Below are 24,238 nucleotides of genomic sequence, written 5' to 3'. Positions count from 1 at the left end.
AAAGAGTGCCCGTGGGCCCTTAGCTGGGGCAGGTCTACCAGGGCACAGACCTGGAGGGACTCATCTGGCCATGCAGAGCTCAGCGCCGGCCTGCGTGATTATGTATGTAAGCCCGGCTGTCTGCAGCTGCGTGTGTAGTGACAGGGTGGGGCCCCGAGGCAGATGTGCCAGGCGCCGAGTGGCGGGAGTATTTGTGGCAAGAAGGTGATGGGTGTCATTAGAGTTTTGTTCCTGTTGAAGTAGCCGGAGTTCGGCTTTCCTCTTGAAGCCTCAGCAGAGGTCCCTGGGGCTGAATGGGGATCCCTGGAGACAAGTGGTGAGCCTCCTCCTGGCATCTCTGCGCAACGCCCGCCCGGCCCGGGGACTGTCATAGCAACAGCGCGCACCGGCGCAGCGGCCAGCCAATGGCAGTGCATCCCGGTGAGGTAATGCCCAGGCCTGGCAGCCCATTGGTTCCCCTTTTGCCCACGCTAGGGTCCCGGGCGCGGGTGGAGCAGGTTGGGGATCGCGAGGAGCGTGTGCCAGGGTCCCTGCGCGCTCTTGCATGTGGCCTTGCGCGTGCACGCGTTCTCCCTTCGCCAGCTCCTCTGCTCTGGGTCTGACTGCATCTTCTATACAGGTCTCCAGTTACCTGGATCCTTCCGTGTCCCTCCCGGTGTGTCAGGGCCTTGGTGACTCCTGATGACTGTCTCCCTGTGTCCGCGCTGCTAATCCCGGTCTTCTCCAAACAAGGGCTCACTGAGGGTTCCTTGACTTGCAGCCAGGGGTGACTCACCACCTCAGACTGCGGCCTGGCCTGGCCAGTCTCAGGAACGTCTTCCCGTCCCGGGAGGCTCGGTCCGGTCCGCAGGCTCAGGTCTGGAGACCAAGCTGAGCCCTGGGCTGCGCCCTCTCAGCAGATGTTTGTTGGCTTGTGGCAACAATCAGGGAAAGGCAGGGCCTTCTATGCTTCGGCTTGGAAGGGGTAGGCACGGAGACTTCAGCAGTTACAGCAGGGGTAGTTTAGACAGAAGCGTATGTCAAGGTAGCTGGACTTTGGCTCTCGTCATGCATACCGCGGTGCATCCGTGAATACAACACGCTACTCGGTGCCGTGTTTGCATTTGGCTGTATTCGTGGGGAGTGTAGGCTTCTCTGGGAAGCTGGGAGAGACCTCAGGGACAGAATGGCAAGGGACACACCTGGAAGGATCAGTAGGGGCTGGGGAGCAGTCCAGAAATGTGGTACCCACCTGGAGTTTGCCCTCGACCCCAACAGCCATGGAGGGGCCACGGGAGGGTGTCTGAGCAGGCACATGGCCCAGCACTGGCTTCATGCAGTCATGGAGACTGTTTTGCTCAGTCCCAATGCCCAGCTTAAGGCCCTGTATGACAGTGGAGAAGGGACAGACACTTGTTGAAGGACAGTATGCACTGGAGGGGGGGGTGGCTCAGATAGAGGAGGGGGACACGAGTTGGGTGTGCTCAGGTGGGGGAGGGGGTGGGACTCTGGCTGGCTCACATGCAGGCACAGCGGAGGGAGAGGCGCTCTGCTCTGGGTGCCACCTCCCACGCCGGCTTGAGTGGCCGAGTGAGCGGTGGTGCAGATGGGGTAGATTCCAAAGGAGAGGCGGGCAGTGCACAGATGGACTCCTGGGGGGTCTGAAGAGCTGGGGCGAGGGGGTCAGGGATGTCCAGCTGGGGCTGCCGTGGGGAGAGGTGTGGGCTGGGGTCACGTGAATGAAGTGGAGGGGCTACTCAGAGACAGGGATGCTGAAGGGCAGCTGTGTCAGGGAGGGTGTTCCAAGGAGACCTGGCTTGGGGTTGGGTCTCAAATGGACACCGACCTTGGCTTGCCGTGTGTCTTTGTGAGGGTTATTCTTCTCCTCAGGGATGCCGTCTCTGCCCTGTCAGCAGAGCCTCTCAGAGGTGGAGAGAGAGGGCTTCGAGGGCTCTTCTGTTTTCTGCCCCGCTGCCTGCTAAGAAATTGCTCTTCTATTTTTGTACTTTTTATTATGTTCATTCTGCGTGTAGTGGGCACACGAGTATGCATGTCACAGGAGGGTTAGGGTTAGGCACTTGAGAACCCACATGGTAGAGGGAGAGACCAGATTCCCACAAGCCACCCTTGGATCTCCATATGTGCCCTATGACATGTGGGCACTTGCACGTGTGTACGTGTGTGACAGGGTCTTGTGTAGTGTAGTCTAAGCCTTGAACTGGCTCTGTAGCTAAGCTAGGGATGACCTTGGCCTTCTGAACTTCCTGTGTCTACCTTCCAAGGGCTGAGATTTCAGGTATAGACCAGCATGCCTGGTTTATGCCGTGCTGGGGGATCGAACCTTGGGCATCTCAGGCAACTCCTCTACTAACTGATCCACACCCTTAGACATATTGTGTTCTGGCTAGCTTCAGGTTTTAACATCTGGGAGAAGTCTCCATTGAAGGGTTACCCAGATTAGATTGGCCCGTGGCATATCTTTTAGGAATTGTCTTAACTGGTGACTGATGGGGGAGGCCCAGCCCACCACGGGAGGCACCATCCCTAGGCAAGTGGGTCTGAGCTGTATGAGCCAGACAGTAAGTCAGTCAGCAGCAATCTCCATGGTTCCTGCTTGAGTCCCTGCCCTGACTTCGCTCTGTGACGGACCGTGACCTGAAAGTGTAAGCTAAAGAAACCCTTTCCTACCTCAAGTTGAATCTCTTGGGATACAACCTAGATCTCAGAGTCAAGGTCAACCCAAGTCAAGGCTGAGGCTGGGGACATTCATCTGGGACAATGCCCTCAAAGTCAGGTGCCCAGGACAATTAGTCTGTTCAAGTCCAGGCCCCACCTTGATGCTGCACTTGAAGATACTCAGGAGGCAGGCTCTAGAGTCTGTTTCAGCCGTCCTCACAAAGGATTCAGAGGCAGCAAAAGTGTTAGAGGCAGGATCCAGGGGCTGTAGAGTAAGAGCTTGGTTCTCGGCCCCAGGGTGACAGTTGCAGGGACCTATTCTTGCCTGCTGAGCATGAGACCCTGTTTTCCTCATCTGCTTTGGATGGCTTCTTGTGTGTAGACCCTGGAGCAACGTGGTTTCAATTACATTGCTTCCATATTCTAGCTGATGCCCGGAGTCCCATGAGATTACCCAGGGCTGCCCAAGGTAGGTTCCTCTGAGCTTGGGATGAGCAAGGAGAATGTGAATGTTTCAGGCTTTGGGCTCTGTCTTCTGCTATCCAAGAGAGCCTGAGGTAGGGATGCACAGAATGATGTTGAGAGGTGGTCTCTGGGCCATGAAGCGTAGGGGCCAGGGACAGATGTCCTTTTATCTTTCTCTGTCATGTCTGTTTGGTATTTGTGACAGACTTCGTAAGGGCGTGAGTTGTTATGAGTATGTTAGAATGTCACACACCTACATACCAATACTCAGTGAAAGAGAGAGACAGAGAGAGACACAGAAGAGAGAGACAGAGAGGTAGAGAGAGACACAGAAGAGAGACAGAGAAAGAGACAGAGAGAGACACAGAAGAGAGAGACAGAGAAAGAGACAAAGAGAGACAGAGAGAGACAGAGAGGCAGAGAGAGACACAGAAGAGAGAGACAGAGACAGAGAGAGACAGAGAGACCAGAGAGACAGAGACAGAGATACACTAGAGAAACAGACACACACAGAGAATTGGGGGGCTGGCATTGCTGCCAGGAAGCTCCAGGGGTGTCTATCCCCCACACAATGCCTGCTTTTCCATGTCCAGCCGGAAATGTCTGCACTGTGCTGAGCCCCAGTCCTTGCTTGGAGCAGGAACCTTCTCTCTCCTCTCAAAGGCTGTACTTTGAAAGGCACAGACTATGCCAGACTGGGAATCCTGGCAGAATTGAGGCACAAGGCCAGGGTGTGAAAAGCAAGACCCCAGGAGAGGGAAGCAGAGTATACAAACCAGAACTGTGCCTGACTTTTTTTCTTTTTCTTTTCTTTTCTTTTCTTTTCTTTTTTTTTTTTTTTGAGACGGAATCCCACATAGCCCAGGCTGACTTCAAAACCAGGGATGACTTGAATTTCTGATCTTCCTATCTGCACCTCCCTAGGACTGAGATTACAGGTGTGCCAGCATGCCCAGTTTATGAAGTGTCAGGAATTGAACTCGGGGCCTTATGCATGCTAGGCAAGCACTCTGCCAACCGAGCCACACCCACAGCCTGTCCATCTGTTCCATCCTCACTGTGTCCCAGACGTCTTGCTGACATCATGTCATTTTTCAGAAGAAGAACCTCAGCTTCAGGGAGGCCTGCATACTTTCTTGAGATCACGTTGGCGGGAAAAGGGCAGGGCAGAGAGTAGAGGCTCCAAGAGAGAAAGTGGCTTGGAGTCACCACACATGAAAGGGGGAGCTGGGGATTTGAACTCAGGTCTCTGCTCTTGGAGTCTGTACTCTTTGTGCACCCTTCTTCCTATGTTCTATGGTAAATAGAAACACTGAGGGTGTGTGACAAGACAGACATGGGTGGTCAGGGGAGAAAAGGGCCCGATTCTGCCTGTAGGGTCAGGATGCAAGGCATGAATGACAGCCAGGGGTGTTCTAGGGGAAGGGGTGGAGCAGGCCGGAGAAGAGAACAGAAAAGCATACAGGCGTGAAATGGGGTGCCACATTCTGGTGCTTTATGACTGGCCCACTGAGCAGGAAGATGACCTCCATTTCTCCCTGCCCCCACCCAGCCTGGTTCAGAAAGCTTTACTGTCCTCACTCTCTGCCCCGCCCCCACCCCCCCCCCACCTCCGTTAGGCTCCTGAGATATGGACAAGAAAGGAGCTTGTCTTTCCTGGCTCTGCTGGAGTCCTGCCGGCTGAGGTTTGGTTACCATGGTGACAGGCTCCATGGAAACCCTCAGCTGGCCTTTTCCAGGATGGGCCTGGACCCAAGCCCACCTGCTGGTGCTTTGCCTCTGCGGCCTTGGCATCTGGGGAGATGCGTGGGTGGTCATTCTGGGGGTTTGCTTGCACCCACACACTTACCTTGGCAGGAGCAGAGAGTCCTAGGGTGGCAAACATGGCCCGAAGGGTACCAGTGGGTGGCCCTAGGACCACATCAAACCCAGGCACAGAGGCCTAAATTCTCACGTCTGCCTGTGGCTACTGGCTGGTGATTTACCATGCTGTCCACACATATGGGTCTTTTTCTCCCCGTCCTGCTTCTCTCTTGAGTTCTGCTCCTGACAGCCCATCATCTACCTCACACCCTCTCTGCTCATTTTGTTTCCAAGCAGCTAAGGACTACTTTAGTAGTGATGTGTGGGACCTTGAATATGTCACTCACTCTTCCTGAGCCATAGGGACGCGCCCTCTCCTCTCTTCCATTTCCTTCTCTAAGACAGGATCTTATGGAGCCCAGGCTTGCTTCAAACCCGAGATCCTCCTGCCTCATCCCTCTGGGTGCTGGGATTACAGGCGTGTGTCACCATGCTAGGTCCCGTGTATCTGAAGCATCTCCTATAGGGCTGCTGCTTATCTGGCGAGCAGGAGCTAAACAATCACTGCGTTTAGTGAGAACTTACTGGTGTCCTTGCGTCTGGTGCATTCTGTGCACCGAAAGCTTCTCTTATACCGTCTCGTGCTCATAGTTCTGCTGTGAGACGGAATTCTCATGCATGCTAGGCGTGCCTCTGCCACATGTATGCACGTGTGTACACATGTCAAACCCACATACAGAGGTCAGAGGACAGCGTGCAGGAGGTGGCTCTCCTTCCGGCACGTGGCACCTTGGGAGCAGACTCAGGGTATTGGGCTTGGCTGCAGGTGCCTTTACCGTCTGAGCCATCTCAAAGCTGAGACAGTTTTCATCCCAATTGTCCTTGAATGCACTGGGGTGAGGAAGGTGGAGGTCCTGTCACACAGCCACCATGGGAGCAGAAGAACACTGCCTGACTGATGGCTAAGAGTCACTCTTAAACACTTCATTTCGTGGTCTGTTAGCTTTTATTGAGCACCAACTACACCATGACCTCCTGGCTCCTGCCCTTCTGGAGCTGCCCCTTGAGGGGACAGAGCTGCTGCAGGGCACAGAGATAGAGGACGAGGGATGGAGGCAATCCTTGTTTCAGCTTTATTCCATTTTGGGCTGATGCATATTAATTGTTGCAAGTTCATGGGTTACAATGTGAGGTTTTGTTGTATGCACACATTGCATTATTAATAATTAGCATATCCATCACCTTACAGGTTTACCGTTTTGTTGCGGGGAAACTTCAAACCTTCCTGGTAACACCAGAGTCAACCTTGCATGATTACTGACTGGGGAACAGGTTCATGAGGAGGATGACATCTCTGAGGAACTGACGTGCAAGGGTGGCATCTGAAAAATGAGAAGAGCCAACCGCAGAGGCAGAGAGATATAGACAGGAGGTGGGGTTGGTGTAATCTCAGGGCAGGGAGGGACCAGGCAGCTTGGAGGCCTGAATGATGGGGGAGAGAGTTGGGGACGGGGGAGGCTCACTCACCAGAGTTGGAGACCCAGATGCATGGTATGGTTGGTTCTGACAGCAGTAGAAGCCATTAGAAGGTTCTGTATGGAGACAGGTAGGAGAGAGCAGACCAGGAGGCTGTCATAGCGGTTCAGGTTGGGGATGCTGGTGGCTTGGGCTGGGGAGGAGATGGATATGTTGAGTAGGATGCCCTTCACATTTAGAGCAGATGGAACCTGCTGATGGACATTGAAGGGATGAGGAGGAGCAAAAGAGTCAGGGGTCACCCTCCCACCCTTGCACCTCTAGCACCTGCAGGAAGGATGACAGATAGAAAGTGCTGGGGGTTGTTGGGACAGAAGGGCAGCTGGCTTCTGAGGGGAGGAATTTCAGAGTGTGTACTGGGTTTGGAGGAGGGCATCTGGGTGGAGATATTGAGGGCTGAGGTTCTGGGCTGAGATCTGGGCTGCAGAGGCAAAGTTGGGGGTGGGACTGTAGGCTGCCATTTTAAGTCACGGACTAGAGAGAAAAGACCATACAGGCAGGGGTGCATGGGGGCAGGGAGGGGGGAGACAGAGATGCAGAGAGGGGACAGGGGAAAAGAGAGACAGAAGGGAGGGGAGAAGGGAGGGAGAGGAGGGTCCACATTTGCTTAGCTTATGATGCGCACTTGTCCGTCAGACCTTTGCTGGCCTGCACCCTGTGCCCAGCACCAAGGAGCAGATGGAGGTCTCCACAGGTGTGCTGAGTCCCAGACTAAATGCTCCGAGTCTAAATGCTCAGTCTGAGGTTGTCCCCTGTGGGTCTGAACATTCCGTATAATGCCAGGCTGCGGGGAGAGCAGGTTGAAGCAAGAGGCCAGGAAGGAGTGAATTTGGGGAGAAGTACGCTGGCTATCTGAAGGGTGTGGGGGAGGAACGAAGAGCTTGGGTAGGGAGGGGCATGGGAAGGTAGCCAGGCAGAGGCAGCAGGAGGGACCCTTGGAGACCTGCAGGTACTCACAGTTGCTGGAACAGGGGAGGGAGGACATGTGTAGCTCCAGGCAGCTCCTTTCCCATCTTCATCCCGAGGATGCCACCAGCTTCCCAGATTTCCATGCTTTGGTGTCTGCCTGACCTATCAGCATGCACGCCCTGAGGAAGATAGCACATGCTGGTGCATATGTGTGCATCGGAGAGCACATGGCAGGTTGCAGAATCTGACTGGGACAGCTTGGAGGCTTAAATCCCTGAATGTGGGGACAGCTATGAGCTGTGAGCTTTGGACAATGGGGCACCCAGCAGCTGCCAGACAGGGTCTCACCCAGGAGGGGGAGTGATAGCCTGTGAGAGTGCCCTGCCAGCTCCACAGCTCTGCCCAAATGTGAGTGATAGCCACAGCTGCCTGGCTATGAAACCCTGCAGGAGGGGTGACCCAAGAGAGGGACAGAGAAGGTGAGAGATGAGGAGAGGGGGAGAGGGTGAACATAAGACTACAGGTGTGGGGGCAGAGAGACTGGCCACTCCCAGCATGTACATGACAGCTCACGCCATCTGTAACTCCGGTTCCAGGGGATCTGATGCCCTCTTCTGGTCTCTGTGGACCAGGCACACACATGCTATATAGATATACATGCAGGCAAAATACCCACACATGTTAAAAAAAATGACTAGTGTGCCTGTGGGGACACAACAGAGACATCGGAGACTAAAAGTAGTGAGACAGAACCAGAAAGAGATAGGAGGATCTCTCTCTCTCTCTCTCTCTCTCTCTCTCTCTCTCTCTGTTAAGCAAGGGTGGCAGTTGTGGAAGTGAGGAGAGGAAGGAGAAAGAGAGGGAAGGAGGAAGGGAAGGAGGAAAGGATGGAGAGAGAGATTGACTTGTATCTTAGCTGTGTGTGACTTTGATTTTGCACCTCTGTTCATATCAGTTTCTAGTTTTTCTTTGTGTGGATTTAAATCCTGATCTTTTTAGAGAAGCGAGGGCCGGTGCATGGCTCAGCAGAGGCAGTTGCTTGTCATGACCTGAGCTAAATCCCTAGGGCCCGTTTGGTGGAAGGAGAGGACAGACTCCCAGAAGTTGTCTCCTGTGATCTCTGTATACTGTGGTATACACACATACATATACATGCACCCATGCACACACATCATGCAAATACATGCATACATCATACACTCACACACACACACTCACACATGTGTACAAGCATGCATACACACACCCATGCACACATACATGCATACCTACCCATGCACTCATGTGCACACACATGCACACTCACACACACCCTTAATAAGTAAATTTGCAATAAAAATACCAAAAAAAAAAAATGGTTTCTGGATGTAGGTTGGGTCTTTAAACTTTCCGAGGTTTAGAAATATCTGAGAAAAGCTTAACGATTTGCATGCAAATTGACCTGGAAATTTAACTTCATAGAATTTATTCAAAGGAGATAATCACGGACATGCTGATGATTTAATTGCAGGGATGTTTTTGAAGTGTCAGTTGGTAATAGGGGAAAAAAAAATTTCCCAAGAAAGAAAAAAAAAAAAAAAGAAAAGAAAAGCCACTACCTAAATGTATAAAAATGGGCAAATAAAAGGTGGATCTGTTTGTAGAACGGAGTTTTTCCTTCTGCTTTTCCCATACAGTGGATTTCCAAGTGAGAAGGGGCCCTGCGGTAGGGTGCACTACCATCCAGTCTTACTAGGAAAACAAACAAACAAGAAAACCCCAAACCACGTCTGCCTGTAGAATGCCCTGGAATTTAAAAACTGAAAATATTTTATGTTTGTTCTTAACGTTTGTATGGCGTGTGTATGCGCATACGTGTGTGCATGTGCGTGTGTGCGTGTGTGTTTGCTTCTGCCACACCACTCCTGTGGAAGTCAAAGGACAACTTTGTGAGTTAGTGCTCTTCTTCCATCTTTCTGTGGGTTTTGGCGATCCAGCTCGGGTTGTCAGGCGCTGTGGCAAGAGCTGCCCCTGCGGTAGATGCTCCACCGGGGTTCTGTGGGCTGCCCCCCCCCATCCCCAATAGTCCTCGGGGACACAGAGATGGCAGCTATCATGCAAGTGTGATTCTGATGGTCACCGTTGAATCCCACCTCGTCCGTGCCAATTCACGCAGATCTATGCCACCTCTTCTCTGCTAACTGTCCCGCAGGGGCTGAAGCCAGCTGCTACCCATTCAGAAAAACAAGCTCTTGCATCTTAAGCAGGCACTGATGCAGTCTGCTCCCCAGGCAGTTGCAAATGGATGTCTTCTAAGGTGGGTGCTTTGGCAGTTTGTTTGCTGCAAGCAAGTGAACCCTGACACTTCCGTCAGGAAGGCTGCTAACTTCAGGTGCTTGGAGGAGGCCCAAGCACACATCAGGGCCTTCCTTCCCTTCCTTCCCTTTACTTTCCTTCCCTCCCCTCCCCTTCCTCCCTCCCTTTCTTCCTTTCACTTCCCTTCTTTTCCTTCCTTCCCTTTCCTTTCATTTCCTTCCCTTTCTTCTGTTTCTTCCCCTCCCTTCCCCTCTCCTCCCTCCTTCCCTTCCTTCCTTTCACTCCCCTTCTTTCCCTCCCCTTCCTTCCCTTTCCTTTAGTTTCCTTCCCTTCCCTCCCCCTCCCCTCCCTTCCGTTCCCTGAGGAAATAAAAATAAGACAAACAAGGGCTGGAGAGATAGCTCAGTGGTTAAGAGAAATGGCTGCTCTCCTGGAGGACCCAGATTTGATTCCCAGCACCCACATGGTGGCTCACAGCCAATCTGTTAACTCCAGGCTTAAGGGAGCCTATGCCCTCTTCTGGCCTCAAAGGGTACTGTATACACACACACACATACACACACACACACACACACACACAGGCAAAACACCCATATACATAAAGTAAAATTGGGAAAAAAATAAATAAACAGTGAACATAGAAGAAGACACAATGCCTCAAAGAACGGAGGCTTGCTAACAAAGGTACTGGGATTGTCCTCATCTTCCTCCTCCCTCACTCTTGGCTACGCTGAGGACTGAACCCAGGGTCTCACATTCACCAGGCTAGTGCTCTGTCAGAGAGTCCATCTCTCTGGCTATCTGTTTTCTGCATTCAACCCAATCTTAGGGGATGTAGAGGAACCTAAAGCCTAGGCGTAAACTACCACTTCTTTCCTGAGCTCAAATGTCATCTGTGTCGATGCAAATAAGCTGGGTCTTCTTCCATCTCTGAGGAGAAAGGGTTCTTCCTCTCACAGCCACTGTCTCTAGCCAGCAGAGAGCTGGTGGCCTGCCTAGAGGAGCCCAGGTTTCTCTCTGGCTTTTAGAGTAAATGAATCCCACAGAGAGGGTGCCCAGCCTCAGGCTCAGTAGCAGGGCTTCCTGGCAGCACCGCCCTCCCTTCTCCAGCCCTTGGCCATAGTTTCATGTTTCAGGTTCTTGGTCCTCAGATAGGAGCCATTCCGTCACATCCCCGGTCCCTGGGCTGATCCTGGGTATACCCGCTGGGGTGATGATTAGATTTCAAGTGAGATGTTACCTTGGCAACCAAGTTCCTGGCTCACTCAATTAACCTGCTTTCCCCTCGTAATCAATACTCATTAGCTTCCAATCGGTTCTTTTTTTGTGTCTTGCAGCTTTAAGGGCACATTCAGGCCTAACCTGCTTCTTCCAGGTTACAGCCATGTCTCCCTCGAAACCTGGAACATATTTGAATCCAGCAGAAGCCCTCACCCCGATTCCTTGAGGGCTGTCGCCTTCATTCAGGCTCGCTGGAGAACATGCTAGCTGGCCAGCTAGGTGGTAACTGCCAAGGGAACCTCCATGGTGCTTTTGGCATCCCATCAGGCTGCAGGGGCCTGGAGGATGACGGTATCTTGGCATTCAGGATCAGAAATAGGGCTTCCACGTCTCTTTGGGGAATCCCTGGGTGCTCAGAGGGAGAAACACTACGTGATAGATTATGGTAGGTTGAGAACAGAGAAAAGAACCTAGGTGTTCCTGCAATCTATATCCCAGTAGAATGGATGAAGACATCATTCATGGGTGGTGACATCATTCATGGGTAGTGACATCATTCATGGTTGGTGACATATTTCATGGGTGGTGACATTCATGAGTGGTGGCATCATTCAAGGGTGATAAGGTTCTAGACATCTTCCTTCACTGCACAGAGGTAGGACCATGACAGCAAACATTCTAAAGCCTCTCTCCTGGTCAAGGGCTGATGCCCTATAGGGACCGGGCCTGGCCCTTTGTGGAACAGGAATGTCACTGGGCTGGTCAGAGGGGACAGTGGGGTTGTTTTAATAGAGCCAGAGTTACAGGCACCTGACTGCTGCATTTGAGCCATGGCATATGCGAAACACCTCCTGCTTATACACACGCACACAGAATAAATAAATAAAGCTATAACGAAAATTAAAATCAAGGAAAAGGGCTACTTTAGAGACATGTTGTGTAGAAGTGCACTGTGGGGTGGTCTGACCACCCCTCTCTCTCTCCTTCTTCCTGTTTATTTTTGGAAAGTTCCTTAAAATTATTAAATTATTAAAATTATGTGCGGGTGTTTTGCCTGCATAAATGCCTGTGCAACACATGCATGCAACGTCTGAGGAGGCAGAAAGGGGGCGCTGGATGCCTTGGAACCGGAATTACTGACAGAGACATGTGCCCCACTATGTGGGGGTTGGGAATCGACCCTGAGTCCTCTGGAACAGCACTCAGCTCTTAACCATTGAACCATCCTCTAGCCTCTATCTATCTATCTATCTATCTATCTATCTATCTATCTATCTATCTATCTATCTATCTATCTATCTATCTACCTACCTACCTATAAGATGGTTCCATGTAGCTCAAGCTGGCTTCAAACTTATTATGTATCCGAGAGTGACTTTGAACTTCTGATCCTGCTTCCACATCTCCAGTGCTGGGGTGACAGTTACTCTGGCTTGTTCAACTCACTATGTAGTAGAGGACGGCCTTGGGCTTTGGATCCCCCTGCCTCCATTCCTAAGTGCTAGGATGACAGATACGTATGAACAGTGCTGTTAATTTGGTGCTAGGGGCTGAACACAGGGACTGAGCCCATCCACTCAGCAGGTGGTAAGCCCTCTACCTCCCCCACAGACCGGTGGCCATGCAGTTTTAGACCCATTCAATCCTCACAAGCCCAGGACTACGGCTCCCATTTTACAGATGGAGAAACTAAGGCACCGAGATAAAAGTTGGAAAAAGTCACCTGCAGTTAAGAAAGACAATCAGGACTTATCCTTTGGGTTCCTGGTTTTTTGCACATACTGGTGCCCTTTTCTCTCATCTCTTTAAACTCCTATTCATCCTTTAAGAACCCAGTTCAAACATGACCCAATAACGCCTCTTCCAAGGAGCCTCTCCTGGTATCCCCCTGCTCTCTGGTCTTGGCACAGACTTTTAGGGAGTCATGTATTGAGACAAGGATGGGCATTGGTAACCATCTCGGCTGCAGACTTGAAGCCCAGCTCCCCTCCGCCGAGGAAGGGGGACGATCTCCTCCTGCCTCTACTTACCCTGTGAGGTCATAGGCAGACAAGAGGGATTTGACGTGTGTTACTCCCAGCGAATGCCCTGAGGTTTAAAATGGCGTAGGTGCTCCATTAAGGGTATCTGCTCGCCTTTCTCATGGAAGACTCTGGAACTGTCCCCTGCCTCAGTTTCCCTGCCTGTCAAGCAGAGGCACTTCCTCCGAAGGCTGGGGAGGGCAGCATGAGTGAAACCTATGAAGCGTTCCCGTAGGTGACTGCTGGCGGCCAGCTCCGCTCAGAACTATTATTTTCATTAATCTCATTACAGAAGGGCGCATGGTAACGGGCTGCTCGCCAGAGCCTCCTCTCCAGGCTCGGCTGTGTCTTCAGGCCAGGCAGGGCCTGGCTCCGGGCCCAGCTCCAGGGAGCAGCTCTTGCAGGAAGGAAAGAATGAGCCTGTGGCTCAGGGAGGGCTCATTGGAGAGAGAGGATGAGTGTGGCACAGGGTGGGCATTCCTGGGGGGCCCTCAGGGGTGACCCACCTCTGTGGGGACAGATCCAGGGCACGAGCCAGCGGGAAAGTCATCACCTGGTCCTCACTGTCCACCTGATATTTACCTGTAACTGGATCTCATTCCCGACCTCTGCTAAGACACTGGACCCGCAGTCAGGCTGGACCCTGGGGAGGCGTCTCACACTCTTCCTGCTTCAGCTGTTCCCTCTGGGGACCGGGATCCACCCCACTAAGGTCATTGCTAGCTGAGTTGGTCCCAGGAAATGGCAGGTGCAGGTACAGCACGTGCTTTGTGAAATGATAGCAGAGACTACTTGGCACTGGGAAGGGGCTTGTGGGAAGGTCCTGAGTTCCGGTCTGGGCAGTGGCTTGAGTTCCATCCTGTCACCTGTGTGATCTTAGGCCTCAGTTCATCTGAGGGAGCCTTGGGGTCTTGTAAATGGTGCAGTGTCTGTCTCAGGCTGTGACAATCCAGGGAGGAAGGAAAAGGGACGGAAGGAGAGAGAGAGAGAGAGAGAGAGGCACCTGGCATATGTGTAGAGGTCCACAGACAACTTGCAGAGCTCTCTCCTTCCACCATGCCGTCTCAGGGCTCAGGAATCAGCTTCAGGTGATTCAGGACTAGCAGCAAGTGCCTTTACCTACTGAGCCATCTTGATAGCTCTCTCGGCTGGTGTGTGTGTGTGTGTGTGTGTGTGTGTGTGTGTGTGTGTGTGTGATGTCTTTGGAGGCTGAGGGTTGAGGCCGGACTCTGCCTCGCTAGTTAACTCCACTCTCAACACTAACAGTCACGCCCACCTTCCAGAGAGCCTGCATTGGGCAAGCATTAGCTATGCTTTAATAACCCACAAAATAACTCCATCTCATCTGAGGCTCAGAGGGGTTGAGGAGGTGGCTCCGGGTCGCACAGTTCATTGGCCTGTTCTATCAACTACCTCCGAAGCCCAAGACCTCCCCTCATGGTCAGCCCTGAGGCCCAGCTCTTCCAGAGCTGGCTCTGAGAATTCTCAGGGACACTCTTTTGTCTGTCCCCACCATGCCCTTCCCGCTTCCTGTACAATACCTGAGCTCTCAAAGCTGACGGAGGGACAGTTCAGCTTTGAAGAGCGGCCTTGGCTGCCGGGGCGTGGGGGAGGGGCACGACTTCTCAGAAATCCAATAAGCCAAGTGACTCAGTGTGTGGGCAGTTCCCTCTCCCCCCACCCAACTCATCCCAGCCTCACTCTGGTCCTAGCTGATTGTGGTCAGGGTCACCTCCACCCCTGCCTGGGAGCTGCCCCTCTTCTCAGGCAGGAGTGCTGTGTGTGTGTGTGTGTGTGTGTGTGTGAGAGAGAGAGAGCAGCCCTCACTGCTCTCTCCTTCATCCGGGCTCCCACCCCAGGTACAGACAGCCTCTGCCGGTGGGCCACGCCTCCCATCCATTACACAGCCTTTTTAGACTCTTTTCCCTGGACCCGTCTTCCTAAGCCCTGGCCATGCAGTGTTTTCCCACAGGCAGATTGGATTCTGTTCCTCTTCTGTGTGTTGCCTCACAACAGGTAGAATGTCTTCTTCCCACCTGTGTGTGCCCAAGCTGACCCAGGCACAGCCCAGGGCATCGTCTGGTGTGCCCAGCGGCCTCCGAGGTTCTGAACTTCTCTGCCACCTGCCAGGAGCGCCCTCCGCCTCTTAGCTCGGGGCCCAGTCCTCGTCAACCTCCCTTTGGCCACCTTTCTGGGAATTCTTCCCTGATCCCAAGAGGGCTTGGTGGAACTTCCCTGGACTCAGCAGCAGTTTCCCTGGGTGACAGTTATCTAAGTGACAGTCTCTTCTCTCCCTCAGACCTTGAGAACCTGCAAGGATCCCAAACAGCTGCCTTCACAGGGCTCTGCTCTGCTCTGCTCTGGGTGCTGCCCCAGGCTTTACCTGCCTGACCTCCCATTTTCCAAACAACCCCTGATCCCGTTTGCATGACGAACAGGAGTGCAGACAGGCTTGGCCCTGCTCAGGCTGGAAGTGTCTGGAGGTCTGCCAAATGAATGGATCAGCGACGAGAGGTCTCCCTCGGTTAAATCACAGCCTTGGGGGCTTGATGGGAGAGAAACCATTAGTAGTGGATCCGGGACCTCAGAACTATTATCCCACTTTACAGATGTTAAAACCGAGGCTTGGATTACCAAAGGACTCTTCCAGGCCCAGAGAAAGGCAATGGCAAGAACAGGGTCTGTGTTATTTGTATTAAGACAAAGACCTGGGGATAAGTTATTTCTGGGAAGGGAAGGGATTCTGGTGCCTGGGGCTGGCCTTGACTCTTGGGTCAGGAGCCTTTTCAGGGCATCAGCTTTTTGGGGTGAACCTAGCTGAGGTTCAGCCAGAACAGCCCGTTCAGAACACACGAGAGCAGGGTTCTCAACCTTCCTTGTACCGAGACCCTTTCATACAGCACCTCATGTTATGGTGGCCCCAACCACAAAATCATTCCGTTGCTACTTCAGAACTGTAACTTTACTACTGAATATCTGACATGCAGGATATTTGATATGGAAGCCGTCATTTGACCCCCTCACGACCCACAGGGGGAGAACCACTAACTGGAGGAAGGGCATGTAGACATGGCTGAGAACATGACCTTCGGGAGAGCATCGTGCCCGGTTTGGATGGTGCTTCTGCTACCTGCTGGCTGAGCGGCCTTGGGCAACAGCTTCACCTCTCGGGACCTTCCTTCCCTCACCTGTAAATGGGGTCAGCGGGCTTCCTAGCGGGTCTGCATGAGGATCACACACTGTCTCTGAGGCTGGCGGTGCACACCTCACCAGCATGTGCTTTTGTTGAGTCACTGTGGAGCTGGGATTTGGGTTAGGTTGAGAAGTAGGTTAGGACTCAGGAGAAGCTCATGAGGAGCAGTACTTCCAGGCAAGCAGCTGGACTTTGCCACATTTCTCCTCCTCTTATGGTCACCCAGAGAGTTTGGTTGGGTGTTAGCAGACGGCTGGACTCAGGGCTGGTTAGCAGAGGGACTGGATTTGGACTCTACGAGTGGGCTGTGACCTTGGGCCCCTTTTAAACCTTAGTTTCCCCTTCTGTAAAATGGGGCTGTGTCACCAAACCCAAACAGACTGAAAATATCAAGTTAGATCAAGAGGTGACCCTCGTATCTCAAAGAGTGCTTTAATATGTTTAAAATTGTACCGAGCTTGATGGCTAAGCCTATTCTTCCAACAACTAGGGTGGCCGAGTGGGGAGATCCTAAGTTCAAAGCTTGCCTGAGCTTTGAGTCAGACCCTGTCTCAAAATAAAATAATGTAAAAGAGAGGGCCCGAGGCTGTAATTCAGTGTTTGAGTGCTTGCCTGGCAAAAAAAGAAAAAAAAATTGTCTTCTCCAGGGATTTCTGCATTGAATTATTTGTTTCTGAACGGTGTGGGTGGCTTGTAGCTGGGTTCTTTTACCCGACAGTCACTCCTCTACCCAGGCATCTCTTCTCGTTGAAGGGCAGGCTGGCAATGAAAAGGCGTAGGGGTCTGGGTGAAGCGGCTAGTGGAGAAAGAGCAGAGGAGGCCTCACCAGGAGTGAGATGGTTCGCTCCGTTTGCAGCCTGGCAGGGGCACGGTGTGTGCCAAGGCGCAGAAGCCTGGTCTTTGCCTGGTGGGGGAGCTGTGCCTGGAATGGGAAGATGCTAAAGCGAGGGCTGTTTCAGCCGCCTCCTGAACCCACTTCTGGCTCGCCGCAAGCCACCCCCTGGCAAATGAAGCGTGCACGCCCCCTGCTGGACATCAGGCCAACCGCGCCGGGCTTTGGCGACTTGTAGCCAATGGAGTTCTGTGTGAGTCTGAGGAGTTGTAAAGGGCAGTAATTTGAAGCTGCAACGCCATCACTGGGCCCTGTCAACACCGGGGGAGGGGGAGAGGACCCTTTGGGACAATCCCGGCAGCTGACCCCAGCTTGGGGAAGGCAGAGTCAGGTGGGAGGCTGTGGAGAGCAGAGGGGGTTTCAGATTCCCAGCCCCTTGCCTCATCTGGCTGGCTTGGTTCTGGGATTTCCTGTTTTGTCCTGGATCAGCTCCAGGGGGTAACCTGATAGCCATGGAAGAGAACTCAAACTGTATGCACCAGTGCATACATCTGTGTGTCTGTATGCATTGCGTGTGTGCGTGTGTGTCTGAGTCTTGAGTAACTGTAGACACCCACCAGCAGGTGCCCTGGGCTGGTGACATCACCCTGCTAACACTCTGCTGCGCCTTTAAAGTGGCGTCCCTGCCCCCACCTCCCTAGGATTGCCACCGTGAGCTTGTTCTGGGTTCTCTGGCATCAGGTGGTGGTAGTGGTGGTGGTGGGACACAAAAGCAGCTCGGACGAATCTGAGTCCAAGAATGGGTGGACTCAGATCTCCCCTAAGGCTGGAGCGCGAAGGTAGGAGAGCTGTTTAGTAAGGGGGCCGCCTGAGCCTTCGGCCTAGGGAGGGGTGGTGCTCCTCGGTGCTGTGAGGAGCCAGGGAGGCCATGGCTGTGGGATGCTGGCACTTATGGCGTGTGTGGGGCTCTGTGTCAGAGTGACCTCCTCTTCCCCTCCCAGCCTTTCTTCCTGGCTGGGCTGTGGGGGGTGTGCTGGCATGTGCACGTGTGTGCATAGGGCCCCTCTTCATAGGCTCCGCACGCTCATGCCTAGGAGCTGGAAGCCAGCGTTGCTAGAGTCAGGAGCTCTGTTGGCTTGACTCTCCCAGAAAGGGGTCTCCCTGTGCTGGGAGTTGACCTGGGGGCTTAGTTCTTCTTGTAGCCTCTCCTTGCTCTCCCCATGCTGGCCCTAGTGGGCCTTCCATGCCCACAAATCACCAGGCTCCTCCCCTGTGGTGGCTCCTCCTCCTCTTGGAATGCCTCACCCAGGGGCTGACAGGTGGGGTCCTCCTGTGGGATGTCATCTTCCTGGGGCTCCTCCCCTGACTACTTTCGGCAAGGCCCTGGTTAACGCTGGGGGGCTGTCCTCTTCCTGGACCTGCCTCTCTCAGAGCACCACCCCTGTCTCAGACTGAGCTCTGGAGAGGAGACCTCATCTCTTGTGTTCCCTACTGTGCCTCTGGGACTTACAACAGTGCCTAGCACACAGTAGGCCTTCGAGAGCTCTGTGTGGGCGTGGCAGAGGCTCCTGCTATGGGCCATTTTGGGGCCAGACCATTCTGGCTTGAACTTGGGTTGGACTACCAAGTCCCAGCTCCATCACTTATGGCTTCCCATTTTTGAGTCTCTGTTTGCCCCATCTGCCCTGGGAGGCGGGCTGGGCTGGCAAGGAGGGATGGGTGAGATCCCGGACACGTATCAGCATGTGGGAGGCAGCAGCTGGCATCCTCAAACAGTAACAGAAGGCCAGGCCATGTGCTCAGATCCTCACTTCTTTAAGCTCATTTTACCATCACTACTGCTAAGGCAGGGGTGGGGTGCGGCGGGGAGTTATTGTCCCACTTGACAGATGGAGACACTGAGGAACAAGACAAATACCCAGTATTGGCCTTACTTCCTAGCCAGTACTGCAGGGTCAAGAGACTTGGATCCTGGCCAGCATCCTGGGCACTGCCCATAGCTCAGGAGGATAAACTGAGCCACAGTCCCAGCTGTCTGTGGCCCTGGAGGGCCATGTCTCCTGAGAATCCCACTTCAAGGAGGTCCAGGCGCAGAGCCTGGGCAGATAACACAGCACCACGTGGGACTGGACATGGCCACACATGCCTGCAATCCCAGTAGTGTGCCAGTCAAGGCACGAGGATCAGAAGTTCAAGGTCATCCTTGGTTAATAGTAAGTTTGAGGCCAGCTTAGGCTCCAAGAGACCCTGCCTCAGAACACACAATAGGAGGTCCAGGTGCAGGGAGGGGTCAGAGGAGGGAGGATGGCCGTGGGAGTGGGAAGAGCCAGGAGCCATGGACATGGAGTTGACAGGGCCTCGGCCACTCAGCTCTGGCTGGAAGTTGCCAGGCCAGAAGGCAGCCTGGCGCTGCCAAATCTTTGAACTTTTCAAAGAGAAGCAGATAATTTGAATTTTTTTTTTGATGCGAAATCTGATTTTTAAAATGTTGGCAACAATTTAAAAAGAGAAAAAGAAACAAAGAAGGCTGTGTGGGCAAACAGAGGCCATTTGTGGCCTGCGTCTGGGCTCGTGGGCAGTAGCTTTGCCATTCGTGGCATGCCCCATTGCCACAGACCCCTTCCTGTCCAAGACTCTTCTTAGAAATGACTCTCATAGCTGAGTGATTGCTCTGCTCTGGGCTGTGTGTGAGGTCATCTAACCTCCCTCCTCTCCTCTCCCCAAAAGCAGAGACGCAGAGAGGTGAATTAACTTGTCCGGGGTCACACAGCTCACAAATGGCAGGACAGGTGCAAAGTGGGGCTCCCTGCTTTGAAGGTCACCTGTGTAAACATTTCACCAACCTGCCAAAAGACAGGTTTTGTCCAGTTTCCTGCCCTTCAGGGCCCCAGTCTTGGCCTCCTGGGGTCTCATGCTCTCCCTGACTCATGGCTGATTGGACATGAAAATGTAAAGATTTCTCTTCAATTATGTGTATGTGCGTGTGTATGTCAGGAATATGCACTCAGATCCATCTTCTTTGGGAGGTGGAGCTCCAGGTGGTCGTGAGCCACCCAACTTAGGTGCTGGGAATGAAACTCTGGCCTTCTGCAAGAGCAGTACAACGCTTTTAACAGCTGAGCTATCTCTCCAGCCCCGGACACAGTCTTGACCTGGAAGGATAAGGAGTGGAGCTGGCCAGCACCCCTGTTCTACCCTGGACCCCGAGTGCTGCAGGCTGTGCAGACCTGGGGGCCTGAGGCAGCAGCACCCTGAGTCTGGGCTTCCTCTAACAGCCCATCATGGATGTTAACAGATGTTCCCTCCCCTCTGAGGTCCCACTGAGTGATTGCTCTGCTCTGGAACATGCTTGAGGTCACGGGGTTCAGATGGACCCCTGGGGGTATCAGAGCCGCTGTCAATCTCTTATTCCCAGTGATGTGGAGAATCTCTCCAACACGTGTGCTTCTGAGGACACGCCTTCCTAGCTCAGGTGCTATGCACCACGTGTCCACCAAGGCCCAGGAAAGTGCAATGTGTGCCTCTTGCTGGCTCAGGTGTCTGCTGTGTGAGTTCTGTCCCCGAGCACCATTGCTGGGGCAAGGTGGGCCAGGGACCACACAGGGGTGCACTGTGTTTGGTGCTTAGACATCGGAAACGCTTAAAGATCTAAAAAGAATTTAACCTAAATTAAACCACAGAAAGCGTGCGCATCTCAGTGCCCAGTGTGATGGAGTTTTAGATTTGTAACCGTGTGACTATTCCTAGGGTTCAGGGGCCCTGCCTGCCTCTGCAGCTGATATCTCCTGGACGGGCCTCTCTCACTGTGGCGCTGCAGTTTTCCTCGAGTTTTGACCTTGAGAACCTGTACCAGGTGTTCATCACATTTGTGTAGTCAAGCAGCAGCCGCAGCAGGGAGATGTTTGGAAGGACTTCCAGGTGGAGAGTCTGGGACTCACGCCCTCAGGGAGGCTGCAAGGAGGCCGCTTCTGACAGGGAAGGCGGCAAACAGTAATTAAAGTGGCCTTTGCTTTGGCTGTCCCGAGAGATGATTTTTATCTAAGTGTCGCCCACCCCTGTCCAGCTGGCATAGCTGGTCTCCATTTTGCAGATAAATCGACCGAGGCTCAGAGGAGGCAAGAAGATACCCAGGCTCACGGAGTCGTCAGAATCTGAACCCAGGTCCACCATCTTCTCCCTCCTATCTCTCCACTGTCCCTTTGCAGCAGTGGTGACCTCCTCCTAGGCCTGGAACCTCACTCCTGAGGACTGTCCTTGAAGCACACTTCTCTGGTCCTGTAGGGAATCCATTTCCGCCTGCAGGTGAGTATCACTGATACACCAGGTACTCCCAACATGGAGGAACTGAGGTGACCTATCTCGAACTTACCCCTGGGACCCACCTGACGTACCCCTTAGCTGATGGCTGCCTGATGGGCTCCCAGCTAAAGCATCCTCATCCTGATACCCACTGATCCGATCCTGACCCTACTGGCTGAAGCCCTCGCCACGCTCAGGGAGGTGGCCATGATAGTATTGTCTGTGCCATCCAGGGCTTCAAAATGGTGGACCCCAGCATCTAGAGAGGGGACACTGGCCATGCTTTTCCATTTTAGGGGCTCCTATGAACCTGCCACCATGGCCCAGTTGAGAGCTTCTATGGACCATTGAGACAGGTTTTCGGGCACATAGGAAGTGTGAGACTGAATCCATTTCTGACACTTACTGTATGATCTCAAGCAAGCCATTTTGCCCCTTGCAGCCTCAGTTTCTTTATCTGTACAGTAAGAACAGAATAGGCCTCATTAAATGATCAAATTGTGGTAACTCAAAGAGTGATGGTACTAATAGTTGTGGCCAGGCCAGGAGTGATGACATTGACTGGCTTCTGCCGTATATCCAATATCTCCAGAAGATTATCGGGGGCTACTGTGCCACCCCATTTTATAGAGGAGAAGGCTATGGCTCAGGAGGACTCAGCCTCCTACTCAGGGGCTCTCATTAGTGTCCGGAGTCTCTCCTAGTCTCTGACTCCACAGTTAGCATGCTTAATCAGGTGGGTTACATCTGTATGCTTAATGGTCAGCCTGGCCTGGGCCACACGCCATCCAAATAGATGCCTGCTGGAAATAAGCAAGTGGTGTGCCCTCCCAGCCCCTCAAATCCGTTACACACTGGACTGTGTTAAATGGGATTAGTTCAGGAAATGAGATTACGGATGTCAGGCGTCTTGGGGAGCCACAGGAGACTCTGGAAGCCTCGGGTTTTAGTTCTTCCTACACAGCGGGGCAGGAGAACTGACCGGTGGAGTCAGAAGACCTGGGTTTGACTCCTGGCTCCGCCGTGAGCCTTCTGCCAACGCTTCCCAGAGTCTCTAGTGATTAGGGCCAAACCCGCTGAGCAGCTGCTGTCCATTAGCTGCTGTCCATTAGCTCCCGTCAGGTTACGTGCTAATTACAAACGGCTGGGCTTGGAGGCGGCCAGCGTGGCCGACGTTTGCTATGTCATCCAGGGAAGGGATTCTTTGCCCTGAGCATAACTCATTGCGATCTTCATCCCGAGACCCCTGTTGACATTCCCTCATGGAAGGAAGTGGTGGGAAGGGCCCCAGACCCTCACCTGATGCTCTGGCCACACCCCCTCACCCTCCCAGCAAGCTGTATACCCTTCGGGGGCCCTAACCTCATGGGCTTGGAGGTGCTGGGGAAGGCTGACTGAGGCAAGGATTCCATCTGTGTGGCTGTGAGGAAGCTGTTGTCCATGCTGGGACGAGGCTGCTTCGGGGTCCCTCAGATTCCTGTAAGTGACCCCACTGTGAGTAAGCTAGATAAACTCACGAACGATAGGAAGCTGGGCCTTGGTGGAATCGGACCTCCATCTGGCACTGCTGCTGTCTGAGGAGGGGTGAGCCCTTGTCTCTTTTCTTCTGTCAGTGAAGGTTCACACCACAGTCTCCTGGAGAGGTATGCAGTAGGTGCGGCTCAGTATGCAACCCAGGAGGCTTCTACACAGCAAACTTCGGCAGAAGCACCCCACTGTGAAGCTGTGCCAGCACGCCTGTCTCTCCCAGAAGCTTTCCAGCCCCTCAGCCTTGGGAATCACCATTATTATTATTTGATCTAGTCCCCAGGCAAACCCTGATCTGCGTTCTGCCATGCCAGATCATTCTCTTTTGCTAGGCATCTAATAAATGAGGTCATACAATGTGCTGGCTGTGTCTCCTCCTTTTTTCCCCCTGCAGTGTAGTGTTTGAGGTGACCCCCACGGTGTGTGCTCTTCCTATTGCAAATGTCCACTGCAAGGATCGGCGAGTTTACTTTTCCGTTCGTCCAGAGATGAATGTGTGGGTTGTTCCCAGTTCCTGCTGTAAGGAAGCGGCTGGGAGGAGGGGGAGGGGGAGGGGTGGTCTCCATTTTGCAGATAACTCGACCGAGGCTCAGAGGAGGCAAGAAGATACCCAGGCTCACGGAGTCGTCAGGATCTGAACCCAGGTCCACCATCTTCTCCCTCCTATCTCTCCACTGTCCCTTTGCAGCAGTGGTGACCTCCTCCTAGGCCTGGAACCTCACTCCTGAGGACTGTCCTTGAAGCACACTTCTCTGGTCCTGTAGGGAATCCATTCCACCTGCAGGTGAGTATCACTGATACACCAGGTACTCCCAACACGGAGGAGTTCAGTAAGGATGCTATCCATGCAGACATGAGGACCTGGGTTGGAGCCCCACCTAAAAAGGTTGGGTGTGGCGGTGTACCGCTCTGATCCCAATGGGAAGGAGTTAGGGGGCTCTCTGGGGCTTCCTGGATAGACAGCCTGGGTTAGCCGATGAACTCCAGGTCCTGGTGAGAGACTGTTTATCAAAAAGTTCTGTCCAGGTAGTCCTGTTTCACAGCACTTGTGCTGGGGGCAGGAAGATCAGGTTGGTTCCTTTTTTCTTTCTTTTTTTTTTTTTTTTTTTTTTTTTTTTTATGCTTTTCAGACGGGCTCTCAATATGCAACCTAGGCTGGCCTCAAAGTCCATCCTTTCATGTTTCAGCCACCAGAGTGTTGTAGTCACAGGTGTGTGTCACCATACCAGACTAGAGAATGTGGCTTTTTGTGGCCTAAGGTGGATGGGGAAGAGCCACAGGGAGGAGAGGCTGACCATTTGGCATCACTGCCTGCATGCTGATTGGTCTTATGAGGTAACAGAGAGCCAGAACAAGGGCCAATCAGAGTGATAGGTTTTTGTCAGTGTTAGAGAGAGAACTTCCTGTCAGCCAGTGCTGCCTAAGGATGGGGTGGCTTTCCTTGAGGAGCAAGCACTCCTGGTTGCTGGGGTGGCCGCACCT

At 53.0% G+C, this 24,238-nt stretch overlaps 2 long non-coding RNA genes across 5 annotated transcripts; one reads left to right on the top strand and one right to left on the bottom strand.

Annotated features, from left to right (window-relative positions):
- The first annotated feature begins 188 nt into the window (after positions 1–188).
- LOC132652733 (uncharacterized) lies at positions 189–23,096 on the top strand. 3 transcript variants are annotated; one of them, XR_009590307.1, is made up of 3 exons: positions 189–425; positions 21,021–21,232; positions 22,843–23,096. It is a non-coding gene; the product is annotated as an uncharacterized LOC132652733 (long non-coding RNA). The 3 variants fall into 3 exon arrangements; XR_009590308.1 differs by having other exon boundaries at positions 20,994–21,232; XR_009590309.1 differs by lacking the exon at positions 189–425 and adding an exon at positions 17,684–17,769 and having other exon boundaries at positions 20,994–21,232.
- Positions 5,923–13,126, bottom strand: LOC132652732 (uncharacterized). 2 transcript variants are annotated; one of them, XR_009590306.1, is made up of 4 exons: positions 12,915–13,126; positions 7,417–7,547; positions 6,451–6,592; positions 5,923–6,305 (listed from the first exon to the last, which is right to left on the bottom strand). It is a non-coding gene; the product is annotated as an uncharacterized LOC132652732 (long non-coding RNA). The 2 variants fall into 2 exon arrangements; XR_009590305.1 differs by having other exon boundaries at positions 6,451–6,515.
- Positions 23,097–24,238: the final 1,142 nt, after the last annotated feature.

Source organism: Meriones unguiculatus, chromosome 3, assembly GCF_030254825.1.
Source record: "Meriones unguiculatus strain TT.TT164.6M chromosome 3, Bangor_MerUng_6.1, whole genome shotgun sequence".
In the NCBI taxonomy this organism is placed as follows: domain Eukaryota; kingdom Metazoa; phylum Chordata; class Mammalia; order Rodentia; family Muridae; genus Meriones; species Meriones unguiculatus.
The sequence above is the reverse complement of the archived record's forward strand: the minus strand, read 5'-3'. Positions and strand labels throughout refer to the sequence as shown.